The sequence below is a fragment of the Panthera uncia genome (assembly GCF_023721935.1).
Source record: "Panthera uncia isolate 11264 chromosome B3 unlocalized genomic scaffold, Puncia_PCG_1.0 HiC_scaffold_1, whole genome shotgun sequence".
NCBI lineage: Eukaryota > Metazoa > Chordata > Mammalia > Carnivora > Felidae > Panthera > Panthera uncia.
The window spans coordinates 26,315,802-26,328,842 of record NW_026057582.1 but is presented as its reverse complement, the minus strand read 5'-3'; the positions used below and the strand labels follow the sequence as shown (position 1 = coordinate 26,328,842).

At 46.6% G+C, this 13,041-nt stretch overlaps 1 long non-coding RNA gene across 1 annotated transcript in view; it reads right to left on the bottom strand.

Annotated features, from left to right (window-relative positions):
- LOC125909335 (uncharacterized) overlaps positions 1-12,576 on the bottom strand; it is a 44,675-nt gene extending 32,099 nt beyond the window's left edge. Inside the window, exon 1 of the long non-coding RNA XR_007453660.1 lies at positions 6,700-12,576. This is a non-coding gene — a long non-coding RNA (uncharacterized LOC125909335). The remainder of the gene's footprint in view (positions 1-6,699) is intronic.
- Between the last annotated feature and the right edge of the window lie 465 nt (positions 12,577-13,041).

The following is a 13,041-nucleotide window of genomic DNA, read 5'->3' as shown; positions in this document are numbered from 1 at the left end:
TCATGGTGCCCATGGGTACTAGGTATCCAGGGTTATCCGGCCCAAATGGACATAATCAACCATCCCCTGGTCCTGGATCCCAGGATGATGGGAGTCTGGTAAGCCTGCCCTTTGACCTGAATCTGAATGACGTTAGTAATACAGGAATAGGTAAAATGCCAGCCACACCTGGCTGGCCCATAAAGAGGAAATACTTCCCACACCTTGCTTTTGCACACTGAGGGCCCCCAGGTAAAGGCATCCCCAGTGCAAGCCGCTTGCTTTAATACCTGGGTGTGTCTGCAGGAACCACCCAGTACAAACCGGAGTGAACCTGCTGCCCTTTCCCCTCTGAGCTGCCAAGTCAAACAGAACACAGGGAACACAAATAGAATCATCACAATAAACCGGTTGTTGGAGTCAGACACAGGAGAACCCACTCCCTGGCACTGCCACCCCCTCCACGGGTCCAGACAGGATGAGGTGCTAGGAGGGCTGAGGAAGGTGCGGCCTGTGGGCATTCCTGCCCAGCAAGCAACCCTTTGGCTCCTCTGGACTCAATTGCCACCCACGTGGATCTCTGCGGGAGCTGCTTGCCAAGGCTGGGAGGGAGGAGGGTCTCCCCTTCCTCCGGGGCCCTGGATTGACGGGAAATGCCCTTCCCACCCACTCAACTTGACTAATGCTGCCGCTTGTCAAGGAAGGGAACTCTTTAGACACATTAAAATCCTAAAGGCATCTGAAGTTTGGAGGAATTCGTGCTGGACGTGCCTCTCTGCAGGGTCAGACGTGGGGGAGGAGAGAGGGGAAGGAGGAGGGGCCAGGCCCAAGTGACAGCTTCAGATGAATCTGGCAGAACTCTCCAGGTGGTGCCCTCCCTAGCCTGGGGCAGGTCAGAGTCTCCCAGAACTCGCCCGAACTTTTCTGCTGCCTGTGCTCTGGGGCATGTCTCTCTTTGTCTCTTGGATCTCAGGCCAATGAGGAAATATAGGTTAATCCCAGGAGGCAGGGATGGGATCCAAGTTCTTGCTTTGTGGTGTCAGCACCTTTTCATGAAGTTCTAGCAGATCTCACAAAAGATCTTCAGTCTCCCCTCGGCCTTTTCTTTTTCGTAGGTTGGGGAAAAAGGGCCAGAGTCTCCCCGGAGAGAAGTAAACTTGCCATGTGATCCCAGTAGAGGTTTTCTGTGTATTCCACTTCGTCCCAGGATGCAGGAAGAGCAAAAGCTCTGAAAACTGACCCCTGGATTGGAAGCCTGGCTCTGTACTCCATCCTCGGGCAAGTTACTTAATTGCTGGAGCCTTGGTTTCTTCAGGTGTCAAAATGGGTATAAAAAGCTCTAGTTCACAGGGAGGTAGAGAGGAGAAAATGAGGTGCCGTAGATGGGGACACGCTAGACGCTCCTGGTACATCAAAGGCCTAGATAAATCTTGCCTTTTTCCCTTCTCACACCCTCTCTGTCAGCGGCTTGCTGGGACCTTGATTGGCCAGAAGAATAAGAAGAAAGACCTAGAGAGAGAGAGACAGAGAAAGAGAGAGAGAGGATCTCACAGTAAACAAGACGGTCTCATTCTAACTTAACTCTGAGTTTCAAGTAGGGACATTAGTAACCACTTTTTTTCTAGGTGGTAAGATTGGTCATTTATGTGCCTCGGGGTAAATCATAGCAAAGCTTTCCTTTCCCATCTGAAACAAAACACAAGCCACTTCATTACCAGGCCCAAACTGATTCAATCTAATCTACCCTCAAGACAGGACTTCCCATTTACTTGAACTTGAGGTTTCCCTCTTTTCCATTTGTCTTATGCTTTAGGTGCAGTACTAGGGGTGGGGAAAGGGCAACTGAAACTCCCAGGGGCTTTAGCTTGACTATCAGTTGTCAGAAAAAAGTTGAAGTTATCATGACTCCCCTGAAAATGTCAGAACTAGTAGGTTGCTCCCTAGCCCATGGTCCCGTAATAAGCAAAATCTGCCTAATGCTTGGATACGTGGCACGAATCTCAACTACGGTCTGGGGACTTTTTTTTTGAAGTGCCGATGATGACTTTATTCTGCTCACTGTGCCCTTCTTCCCGCGTTTGGCCTACATTTACAAAAGGCTGCCATCCTCTGCTTAGTAAGGACTAGACAGGAAAAACATTATGGTGGAGACGGGTGGATGGGACAAGGGTTTGGGGAGTGCTGATCAACTGGGTAGACACTTGGGGAGTGGCAACAGAGTGGGAAGGGAATTAAGGGAGAACTGTTTAGAGAAGGGTGTCAGGGAAGTGAGTAATAGGTAGGTCAGAGGATGGAGAAAAGGAATATTGAAAGAGAACGGATATGCTCTGTGGGCAGGTGGTAAAATATCTGAATGGGAGCCCAGGCAGGGCTAGCAAGGAGTAATAGGGAGGGAACTCGGAGGTGCTGATTTGTCAGAGGAAAATGGGATTGGGTATGCTCCGGTGGAGGATTGGAGGGATCCCAGATCAAGCTCAGATGCCATTCATTTTAATGAAATCCTTCTTTATGCTTCTGCCATTGCAAACACACACCATGTGCTCATCCCAATGACTTATTATTTTTTTTAAAGCCCTGCACTTTATGGTTGTGACTTTGCTATGTGCCTTACTGTTTTAGTTTATTTTTTAGTAATCTCTGCACTCAATGTGGGGCTCAAACTCACGACCCCGAGATCAAGAGTTGCATGTGGTCTTCCGAATGAGCCAGCCATTGGAGGCACCCAATGGCTTATCTTTTTTAATGTTTGTTTGTTTGTTAAGAGAGAGAGCAGGGGAGGGGCAGGGAACGGGAGAATCCCAAGCAGGCTCTTGCTCAGATCAGAGCAGAGCTGGACACAGGACTCCATCTCATGACCTGATCATGACCTAAGCCAAAATCGAGTTGGGCGCTTAACCTACTGAGCCACCCAGGCGCCCCTGCGATGGCTTATTTTTAATTCAAGAACATAATAGCCCCTCTGCTTTCCCTCAAAAAATTAGACACAATGTAAATGCAGCTAGGCTGGATAAAATTCAAAGTCTCAGACCCTTCAGCTGTGCCTTATCATTCCAATGTTATAGAGCAGTTGCCTTCATACAGTCATCTTAACCCCTCACTCCTGATACTGAATCTCCTTTTGTTTACAGTTGTTCTGCACCCTTCCTATAACTTTCGAGAGACTCGTGTGAGGAGAAAGGAGGCTGGCACCCTGAGATTTCTCACACTCCGCTAGCTTGTATACCCAACATAAAATTAAGCAATACAGAAATCAAAGCTTCTCTTCCTATTGGCCTGGGTTCTTCAGGCCTTCCCACTTTTCAGTATCCAGTCCTCCTGGATTTCTAAATTTTCCCTCCCTTTGGGAGGATTGTTCCTTGAACGGGGTTATTAGATCGCCTCCCTCAAGTCTTCAATAAAGTGCCAAGGCACGATAACGTGCTGCTTTTAAAGTATAAACGACATCCAAGCTTCTGATTCCCTTGATTCTGGAGTCGACTGCAAGCAGTGGGAAAGTTTTCTGTGCTGGGTTTTGCTCCTGTCTCCTGGGTCAGGCAGTTTGGCCAGTGGTTGTTCTGTGGGCTGGAGGAGACTGCGGTCTGGGAGGTCACCCTGACAATTACCGCCAACTGAGCGTGGAGGGAGTGGTCTAGGTTTGGCCCTCAGTCTGGAGTCACAGGCAGCACAGAGATCTTGGCTCAGGACCCGGGGCTGAGGCGTGCTGGGACAGCCTTGGGGGTGTCCTGGCTTTCCAGGGGCTGGGGAACCCTCTCTGGCCCGGGGGCGGGAGACGCTGTTCCAGAATCGGTTCTGGCTCCACTGCAGTCTCAGCACTTTCTAATTCCAGCGCCAAACAACAACAGCCGCCCAGCTGCAGCCATGGCAACAGGCCCCGCCCACCAGACCTCTTTCCGAGCCTGCAGCACGTGACCGCAACGTCTGCGTCGCTCCCTCCGCCTCTGGCGCGGCGGGAGGGCGGGGAAGTGCGGGGATGACGTTTACTCAGTCGTCTCCATGGATATAATGCATAGACGTCAACGTCGCCCAGTGTTTAGTGTGTAACGTTCCTCCGTCTCCATGGGAACGTCAGGCGGCCAAACACCAGGCCCCAGCAACAGGCTTCTGATTGGCCGAGTCTTCCAAAGGCGGAGCTTCGTCGCCCGCGCCAGCTCTACCGTGTTGCTGTTTTGGTTGTTTGTCTCCCATTTGTTTATTTCTCAAACAGATCCTGGAGGCTGAGGTCTGGACCCGTCGCCAAGGATGAGATCCAGGAGAAAACGTGCTCAACGTGCAGCTTGCATTTACAGATTATACAGCCTCAAGATGACATAGGCCCTTTGTGACCAAGTCCATTGTGAGAGTCACGGCCCTCAGGCCTGGCGGCAGTCACGGCCCAATATTTGGAGTTACATCCCCGACCCTCCCCCACTTCACACCTCAAAAATGCTATTCCCCTCTCAGCCTCATCCCGGAGACTGTGTTGCCTTCACAGTTACACTTGTTCACCCTCCCAGAGCAGTCAGGGCCTTCCGTACCTAATGCCAGGATTCAGTGCTACCCCCTGCAGGATTTGGCTACGGTTTCCCGTCTGGTCCTAATTCTGTTGAATGACATCATTTATCCGTATTCCTACCCAGAGATGCCCAGATTGCTTGTATCTTGAGCAAATACCAAAGGATCCCAAAGGATAGGGGTTGGTACTTGTATTCATGGACTCATCGAATCTTACGCTTTTCTCTTTGCCTATTTTAATTCGAAACGAGGAGGGGGGCACTTGACTTCTCCAAAAGAAATAGAAATAAATTGAGGACAGAGATGGGGGTGGATGGAGTGGGGGAGAATTCTGATCTGAAAATCTCAGATTTCTTCATATATGAAAGTAATACACTGATGGAGTTAAACGTTCGGAGGCACAAATAATGTCTCCAGAAACAGTTTTAACCTTACCCTGAGCTCCCACCAGTGAAGCCAAGTTAATATCTGGCAAGAGATAGGGATCTAGCCTCAGGGGTTTCAGTCAAGTTGTGCTTAAAAGAATGCCTTAAAATCTTTAGTTATGGTGTCAAATATAATAAATCTTCACCAGCTCATGCACATACAAGTCTGAAATGTTGCATAAAAGGTTTAGATGACCCGATAATATGTTTTCAAAACCCAGAAAGGGAGAGAGAGACACTGATGCAAACCTCAAGTTAAAAATAAGAAAGTAAAATTACTTTCACAGATTGGAATTGATAAGAAGGGCATCTTGTTCTCTCTGCTCTAATCAGCCCACCACCTCCTGTCCCCTTTATCTGTTCTGGGGAAAATCCTTGCTAAGTGTCCTCCCTGGCACTCCTTGGCCAGCTTCTAGCCTACAATTTCCTTTGGAGATGTGAATGAAATTGGAAGCCTGCTCAATACAAATAGGACCAAAGGGCACAGCTATTTATTGTAATGAACTTCATTCTGATTAAGTCACAGAGACTGCAAGTGCTTACTATTTACCCAGTAAATATATTAAATTGCCAGGCAAGTCTCCCTCCTGTCCTGATGCTGCCAAGGCATATCTGAAAGTCTGATATAAGATCATTTTTAGACCATCGAACATCCCTTTTGAATTCTATCATCTGTCTTTACATTTCTAGGAATACAGAGCATCTTGGTCTCCGAGAGCCTATCTACCTGGGTTGCAAAGAAAGAGTAATAATGAGACAATATTTACACTGTACCTTGAAGATGGACCTGAAAAGCTAGGAGGGGTGACTGAGGGCGTTTCTCAGTGTGGACGAGGAAGAGGGGAGTATGATGGAAAATGACAGAATTTCTAAGTACCTAGATTTGACTCTAGCACATGAGCTGGATTTTATGATTCTGTTGAAAAGCACCAGTTACAACCTCAAAGCTTCCACGTCCTTCTCCATCCCCCAGGCTTAGTTCTGGAACTTTCTTCCATTTATTTATTTATTTGTTTGTTTATTTATTTATGAAGGAGAGAGAGAGAGAGAGCATGAGTGGGGGAGGAGCAGAGAGAGAGGGAGACACAGAATCCGAAGCAGGCTCCAGGCTCTGAGCCATCAGCACAGAGCCCGATGCGGGGCTCGAACCCACAAACTGTGATATCATGACCCGAGCCAAAGTCTGACGCTTAACCGACTGAGCCACCCCGGCACCCCTTGACTTAGTTCTTTCTTTTTGTTCTTTTGACCATGACCCAAACATGGTTGTGGGCCATAGAGTGTGGCAGGGGAGTTTTTAATCCGGGAAATACCAAATAGATGATAGTTTCGATGGTACTCAAAGCAACAGTTGGTTTCCTATGTGTCTACATGCACACACACATGCACAGACCCTCCTGCCCCCGGGGTTTGTCTGAGCTGCTCCGCTTAGCTGACCAAATTCAACCTAAAGACCGCGATGTCCTGCTCTGCTGCTGAGTTCCTCAAACGGCAAGAGGACTAAATTCCTCCAGCATATTTCCTCGCCTGTAACATGGGATCTGGAGAACTTACTGACCCTACATGTTTGCTCAGCCCTAAGAGAATTACAATGATGGAGCGGTTATTAGTTGGTACTGTGGGAATACCAAATGGCATATAAATGCTTGATTATCATTAATGGGCACTATTTCCCCCCAACACCTTCCCATCTTGGTGTTGAGTGGAGCCTGCACCTGCCAGGTTTCCACAGCAGACAGGCTTGTCTCAGGCCCGGAGAAGCAGCGACCCACCTGGCCTTCCAAGACCCAAGTGCACATCATACCTCTTGCACATCCCAGCTGTGACTGAAATTGAGCTCTTCAACTCACACTCCTCCTGTCTTCAGTTGTAGAAGTGAAGATATTGTGGGGCACCTAGGTGGCTCAGTTGGTTGAGCGTCCGACTCTTGATATCAGCTTTGGTCATGATCTCGTGGTCATGGGATCGAGCCCCACGTCAGGCTCTGTGCTGAGCGTGGAAGCTGCTTGGGATTTTCTCTCTCCCTCTCTCTCTGCCCCACTCTTGTTCACACTCTCTCACTCTCTCTCTCTCTAAATAAATAAATAAATAAACATTAAAAAAAATTATAAAATGAAACAAAGATGCTGCTACCTTCCCTGCTTACCTCTCAGCACTGTTATGAGGGTCACACTAGGGAATGTTCAAGAAAGGGCTTTGAAAACCATAAAGCAGAAGGCATTCAAGCTTAAAAATGTTTTACTAGACAAGGTGACCTATAAGTGGAACAGTGTCAAGGTGGGCTTGGGTGTCATTCATAGGCAGGCTGGATGAATGCCTACCTGTGCGATCTGATACATCCCATGTCAGGGCATGCTCCCTCACTCTCCCTAAAATTCCATTATCAGTGGAATATGCCTTTGGAGTCAGCATCTACCACTCTCTTCAAGTCTTAGGTTGAAAATACAAATTCTTTGATGAGTGAGCAGTAAACTCCTAAAGTTTAACATAAATTAGGTTATCAGACATGTTCCACCCTGACAGGTGAGACAGCACCACATAAGAACACTGGGCTCTTAGGTGGGTCTGAAAAACAGGATCCTGGGAGCCTAGGGAACATTATTCATTTTAATCAAAGTTGCCCCTCCAAGTTGTGCCATTTGGTGACAGAGGATACTTGGAGCCCACCCAGCAGATCTGGAGCGCTACTCATACATGAAAAGGAGAGACTCTTCTCCCTGTCCTTACCCAAAGCCTCTGAGGCCACTACAGCAATCCAGGGGTTCCCACACTGCTGGATTTTAGGGGCTGGCAAAGTTTTTTAAAAGTTGGTGAACTGGCGTGGGGGAGGGGCGCCAGTCAGTTGAGCGTCCAACTTGGGCTCAGGTCATGATCTCACAGTCTGTGAGTTTGAGCCCCGTGTGGGGCTCTGCGCTGACAGCTCAGAGCCTGGAGCCTGCTTCAGATTCTGTGTGTGTGTGTGTCTCTCTCTGCCCTTCCCCTGATTGTGCTCTCTCTCTCAAAAATAAATTTAAAAAAATTTTTTTTAAAGTTGGTGAACTTGGATGTCTGGGTGGCTCAGTTGGTTGAGTGTCTGACTCCTGATTTCGTCTCAGGTCATGGTCCCAGGGTCATGGGATCGAGCTCTGCATTGGGCTCTGCTCTGAGTGTGGAGCCTGCTTGAGATTCTCTCTCTCCCTCTGCCCCTCTTCCCTATTCACTCTCTCTCTCTCTCTCTCTCTTTCTCTCTCTAAAAGAAAAAAAAAAGTTGGTGAACTGACATAGGTTGTCAGTTCTCAATTGTACCAAACAATCACCATTTGTTATCACCATCATTTTATAAATAAGAGGACATTTTAACATTAACGAAAGTCAGAAAGACATAATCTAAGACTTAGGGACAGCTCTTTTAAATTGAATGTATATAGCTCTGTGAAAACTCCTTGCTTTGTCATTTTTTTCCCTATCTTCCTCTGACAGTTCTATTCCTTCTTTAGTCTCCATGGCGTATCGTTGACAGTGGTAGCAGACAGAAGCATCAAGGAGAAGTAAAAATCGAATTCAAGGGTTGATTAATTTTCCTAATCAAACTGACCACTTCTTAAACCACGTGCCTTTGGATCACCAGTTTCTGTGGCAAAGGGGTGTGACACAATCTCACCAGGATGGGGAAGAGTGCAATACAATGGTGGGAATATAATACTTTGCGTAGTTCCTTTGGAATTACACCCAGTCTGGGTGGGTCAGTTTGTTTCCAGTTGGTCTGATCCTTGCTTGGACCAGGCCCCACCCACCCAAACACTTCCAGGTTTACGTGAGGAGGTGGGATTTTGACTGCTCTATGCCTGTTCAGCAAGATCAGATGGGGCTGAGTGGTGAAGATCGGCATGTTCCCCGGAGGAGGGAACAAGCCTGCCTTCCAACTGGTGTCCCAGGCAGGTGCAGGAGACACTGGCAGAGCCAGTTTAACCAGCATCTCGGGCAAGGTTTGGCCCATACTTTTTTCCTGCTTGAAGTTTCCTCTAGCAGAAGTGGAAACGCTCTTCTTGGCAGGTTAGCTCAGTTAGAAGTGGCAACACTCTACGTGTTCTGCGGCTGTATAGGAACCAAATGCAGCCAGCATTATAGCACTGTATATATTGCTGATAGAGATATCACTATATATATTATTATATATTATATATGCTTTCCTTCCAAAACCCAGTGTAAACAGAAGCTGAGGCTATCATTTAATTCTAAGCAATTTAAGAATAATTAAAGCCCATGAGACTTTCTCTCTCATCAGTAACTCCCTGCTAGATACCTAGGGAAATAAATTCACTTATTCAGGTCACCAGGGCACTACCTACCTACTATACTGGGGAGAAAACTGCACAATTATCTATTGTGGAGTAGTGAATTATAAGATCATTATTTAAAGAGATGTATTGATACTACTCAGCCAAAATGGCATAATAATGTATCATGGCACTTTGGTGAATATTAAATAACATAACGATATCTGTAAAACATTCAGCACAATCCCTGGGCAGCACTCAATAAATATTAGCTACTGTTATTTCCATTTATTCGAGAAGTATTTTTTGAGCAGCCGATACATGGCCAGAAACCATATTATGGGCTTGCGAGTCCATCATGGGTGAAATAAGCAGGATTTCTCTCCTTCCGGAGTGGAGAGACAGACACCAAACAAACTCAATCAACAATTAAGGCCTACTCATACGAGGCCTTCTGTGGGCGTTTGGGGGTTCATCAGATCCCAAAGATCCCAACCTTTGTAGAACGGATCTCTTAGATATCAGCCCCATTGTTTTCTAAATAAGTATGCATTATTAGAAACAGTGATCAGTGCTATACATGCAAAGCCTGGGGCGAGCGAAAGACTTCTAGAGGGTTCCTAATTCAAGCTGGGTGCTCAGGATACAACATTTCAAGTTTGAAACCTGGATAAGAGTAGGTTTAGCTGAGGAGGAGAGCGGGAGATGGGGGCAGAGAACACAGGTTTAACACTAGTAACTCACATTTGATTCGTGCTTTCCGCGGTACAATGCCTTTTCACAAACGTCCTGCATCAGAGGTTTGCCACCGGAGTGAATTTAGTCCCCAGCTCCAGGATGCATGGCAGCAGCTGCCTACTTTGCTCCTTTCCAGGAGGTCACCAACGTTTGACAGTTGCTGCCTCAGTTTTCCTTGCTCTCCATTGCCTGGAATAGTTAGTATCAGTTACAACAAGGATGACTGCTGAGGCCCGAACGCAGCTTCCTTTACTTGTTGTAATGAAAGCCACCCTCGTGCCCCCAGGAATGTGTCAGCAAACATTCGCTGCTGGGTTTAAATAATCAAGTATGGGCTGAATAATAATCAGTCTCTGAGGGCTGAGCTGTCTTCTTTCTCCAAAACATACATAATCCTTTAGCCCACTTTTCCCTTTGCCTCCTGAATTTTCTTGCCTTCAGGTTTCAACGCTCCTCTTATTCCTACCAGCAAGTTCCACAGCCTGGCTCATATTCCAGCTATGAAATAGTTCACATAGTTCTGGGTAGACATAATATTTACGGGAACTGAAGATGGGCGGATTCTGATAACGGCTTGTGGAATAGCCTTCGGTGCAGTCAAAATAACAAAGAGTTTAAGAAACTAATGCGTTGAGACTTTTAGTCTCCCATAAACTTCCCAAATGTTCTTACTTAAACCCTGTGGAAGTATCAGCAGAATCCAGGGGAGTGTTGCCCTGGGTGAGAAAGAGTGGTTTGTTCAGCGTTCTGCTGTTTTACAGCACAAATTCTGAGCCGAATTCTGTTTATTGTCAATAGCTCTCTAACAAAGGGCAAAATGGAATGTGCCTGTTTTCAAATTCCTGTGAAAAAGGGTCCTGGAAGACCTCAGATCCTGGTCTAGGGCAATTTGCGTCACTGTTTTTCGGGGCTCTGAATGAAGACTCTAAGCTGTTGAGAGAGATCTTACCAAACATCAACGTTAGTGTGGAGCCACTTATCAGAAGGATCTATATAGGTTGTTACTGCATAAAAACGAAACAGAACTAACTGTCCGCGCCTGGTTCGAAGTACAGTGATGGCTAGGGAGGAAAGTAAACCGGGAAGAGCTGGGACATTTCTAAATTTGGTACCATTGATCCAAAATTTGGTGTGTATCATCCGGGGGAGGGAGAGATGGTTCGGGGGCAACTCAGACACTAGAGCTTGTGGTGCGCATTTTAAGGACAGAGGGTTGCTGGGTTCAGAGGTGAGGAAAAGTCAACGGTTATGTTTCCCAGTACTTAACTACACTGGGAAGCATTTCCTCTGCCCAGAATGCTCCGTTTCTTGTCTTCCCATGGCTGGTTCCTTCCTGTCATTTATTTCTCATCACAAAAGTCACCTCCTTCCACCTAATCCAAACACTCACAACATATCTCTCCATTTTAATTACCTGCTCGCTTTTATCTGATATTTTGGGTTGTTTTCTTGTTTATTGCTAGACTACGAGCTTTGCTTTAATAGGAAGCTTGTCCGTTTACTATGGATTCCAGCAACTAGCACATAGTAGATACTCAATAAAGATACTGAACGAAGAATAAGGAATAGGATAATTGTCCCTGTACAATTTGAGTCATGAAAAAATTAACTTTGTAGAGGTCTTACCTAGTACCTGCAGGTAATTTTCTGGTTCTTATGCAAGATAATAATAATTTGAGGTAAATGAAGCCCCTTTCATCCCTGGCAGGGATTCTGAAACCAATGGAAAAGTAGAAGGTAGGATAGAGATTTCTGATAAGACCACAACTAAATTGGGGCACTTACATGTCTCAAACTCTTGATTTTAGCTCAGGTCATGATCTCACAGTTTGGTTTGTGGGACCAAGCGCTGTGTTGGGCTCTGTGCTGACAGCACGGATCCTGGTTGGGATTCTCTCTGTTCCTCGCCCGCTCGTGCTCTCTCTCTCTCTCTCAAAAATGAATAAACAAACACTAAAAACAGAACACCACAACTAAATTAATCTCGAACACCGCGGGGCTGCTTGATCTAAACATACAATCTAGAATCACCTCATTTGAAACTCTTCGGTATTCTCCATTACTAGGGTTTTTTGTGTACTTCTCTGGCCATCTTACCACACGGGCCAGAAACGGGTAAGACGTGTTGAAATATTCACTGTGGCTTGGAGCTGCTGTTTGGTAAGCCTGCTGATCTGGCAGGCCAATGAGTGGAGTGCTACTTGAAAACACCAGGTTTTCTCCATTTCCCCAGCCTCTTTCACAACGTCTTGCTTCACTCTTCTCCAAGTTCCAAGCTCAGACAGACACCAGCTGGATGAACACTAGACTTGGATGGCAAAGTCATAGTAGCAAATGAACCCCCGAAGTCCCGCCTCCTGTGAACTGTCCCATTCACGACAAACAGAGGCCAGGAGAAAATGAAGATTCTTCACCCGCAGACACCCTCTGGGCAGGTTCCCCACAGTTGATTCCAAACCACCTGATCAATGTGGAAGAAGGAATAGAATGGTTCAGCCAAACTGTGCAAATGAAGAATCCTGTCGGCTGATCCCATCCACGGAGCTAAGCAATCTGAACGGGGCAGGAGTGCGTGGTCCTCTGTTGTAACCTTGAAGTTCAGCTCCAGCCCAGATAGGGCTGATGTAGGCCCTGCAGCCAGGCCTCAGGTGATCGTGTGGTCTGCGATACTCCAGTCCTGTCCAGTGCAAGTCTTACAATCAACAAATACTGACCGAGCCCTAGCCACATGCCCAGTCATGGCTAGATTGCCCAAGAAGCCAAGTAAGAACATGCTGGGGCCAGGGCAAGGCCAGGGATGGGGGTAAGGGGTATTCAAGAAAGAACTGGGAAAACTGTAGCCATCATTCTGTTTATTGAGTACCTTGCTGTTGTGCAAGGCACTGTTTCTGGCACTGGGGAACCCGCAATTTTTCCCTCCCGCATGAACTTACATCCTGGCCTTATTTCAGCATACTTGTGAGTTTTAGCTTTTGAAATAAAATTTTATTTTGCAATTTAATGTTGTTTTTATTTTGAACCCCTTGGGAGAGTACCATCGTCATTTTAGTATTGGGGCCATAAAAATTTTATTACGGTCTATTCCCCATGCTGTTAAACATACAAACAAAAAGTTAGGTTTTTAAACCTTATGCCCGAATATTTTTTTTTTT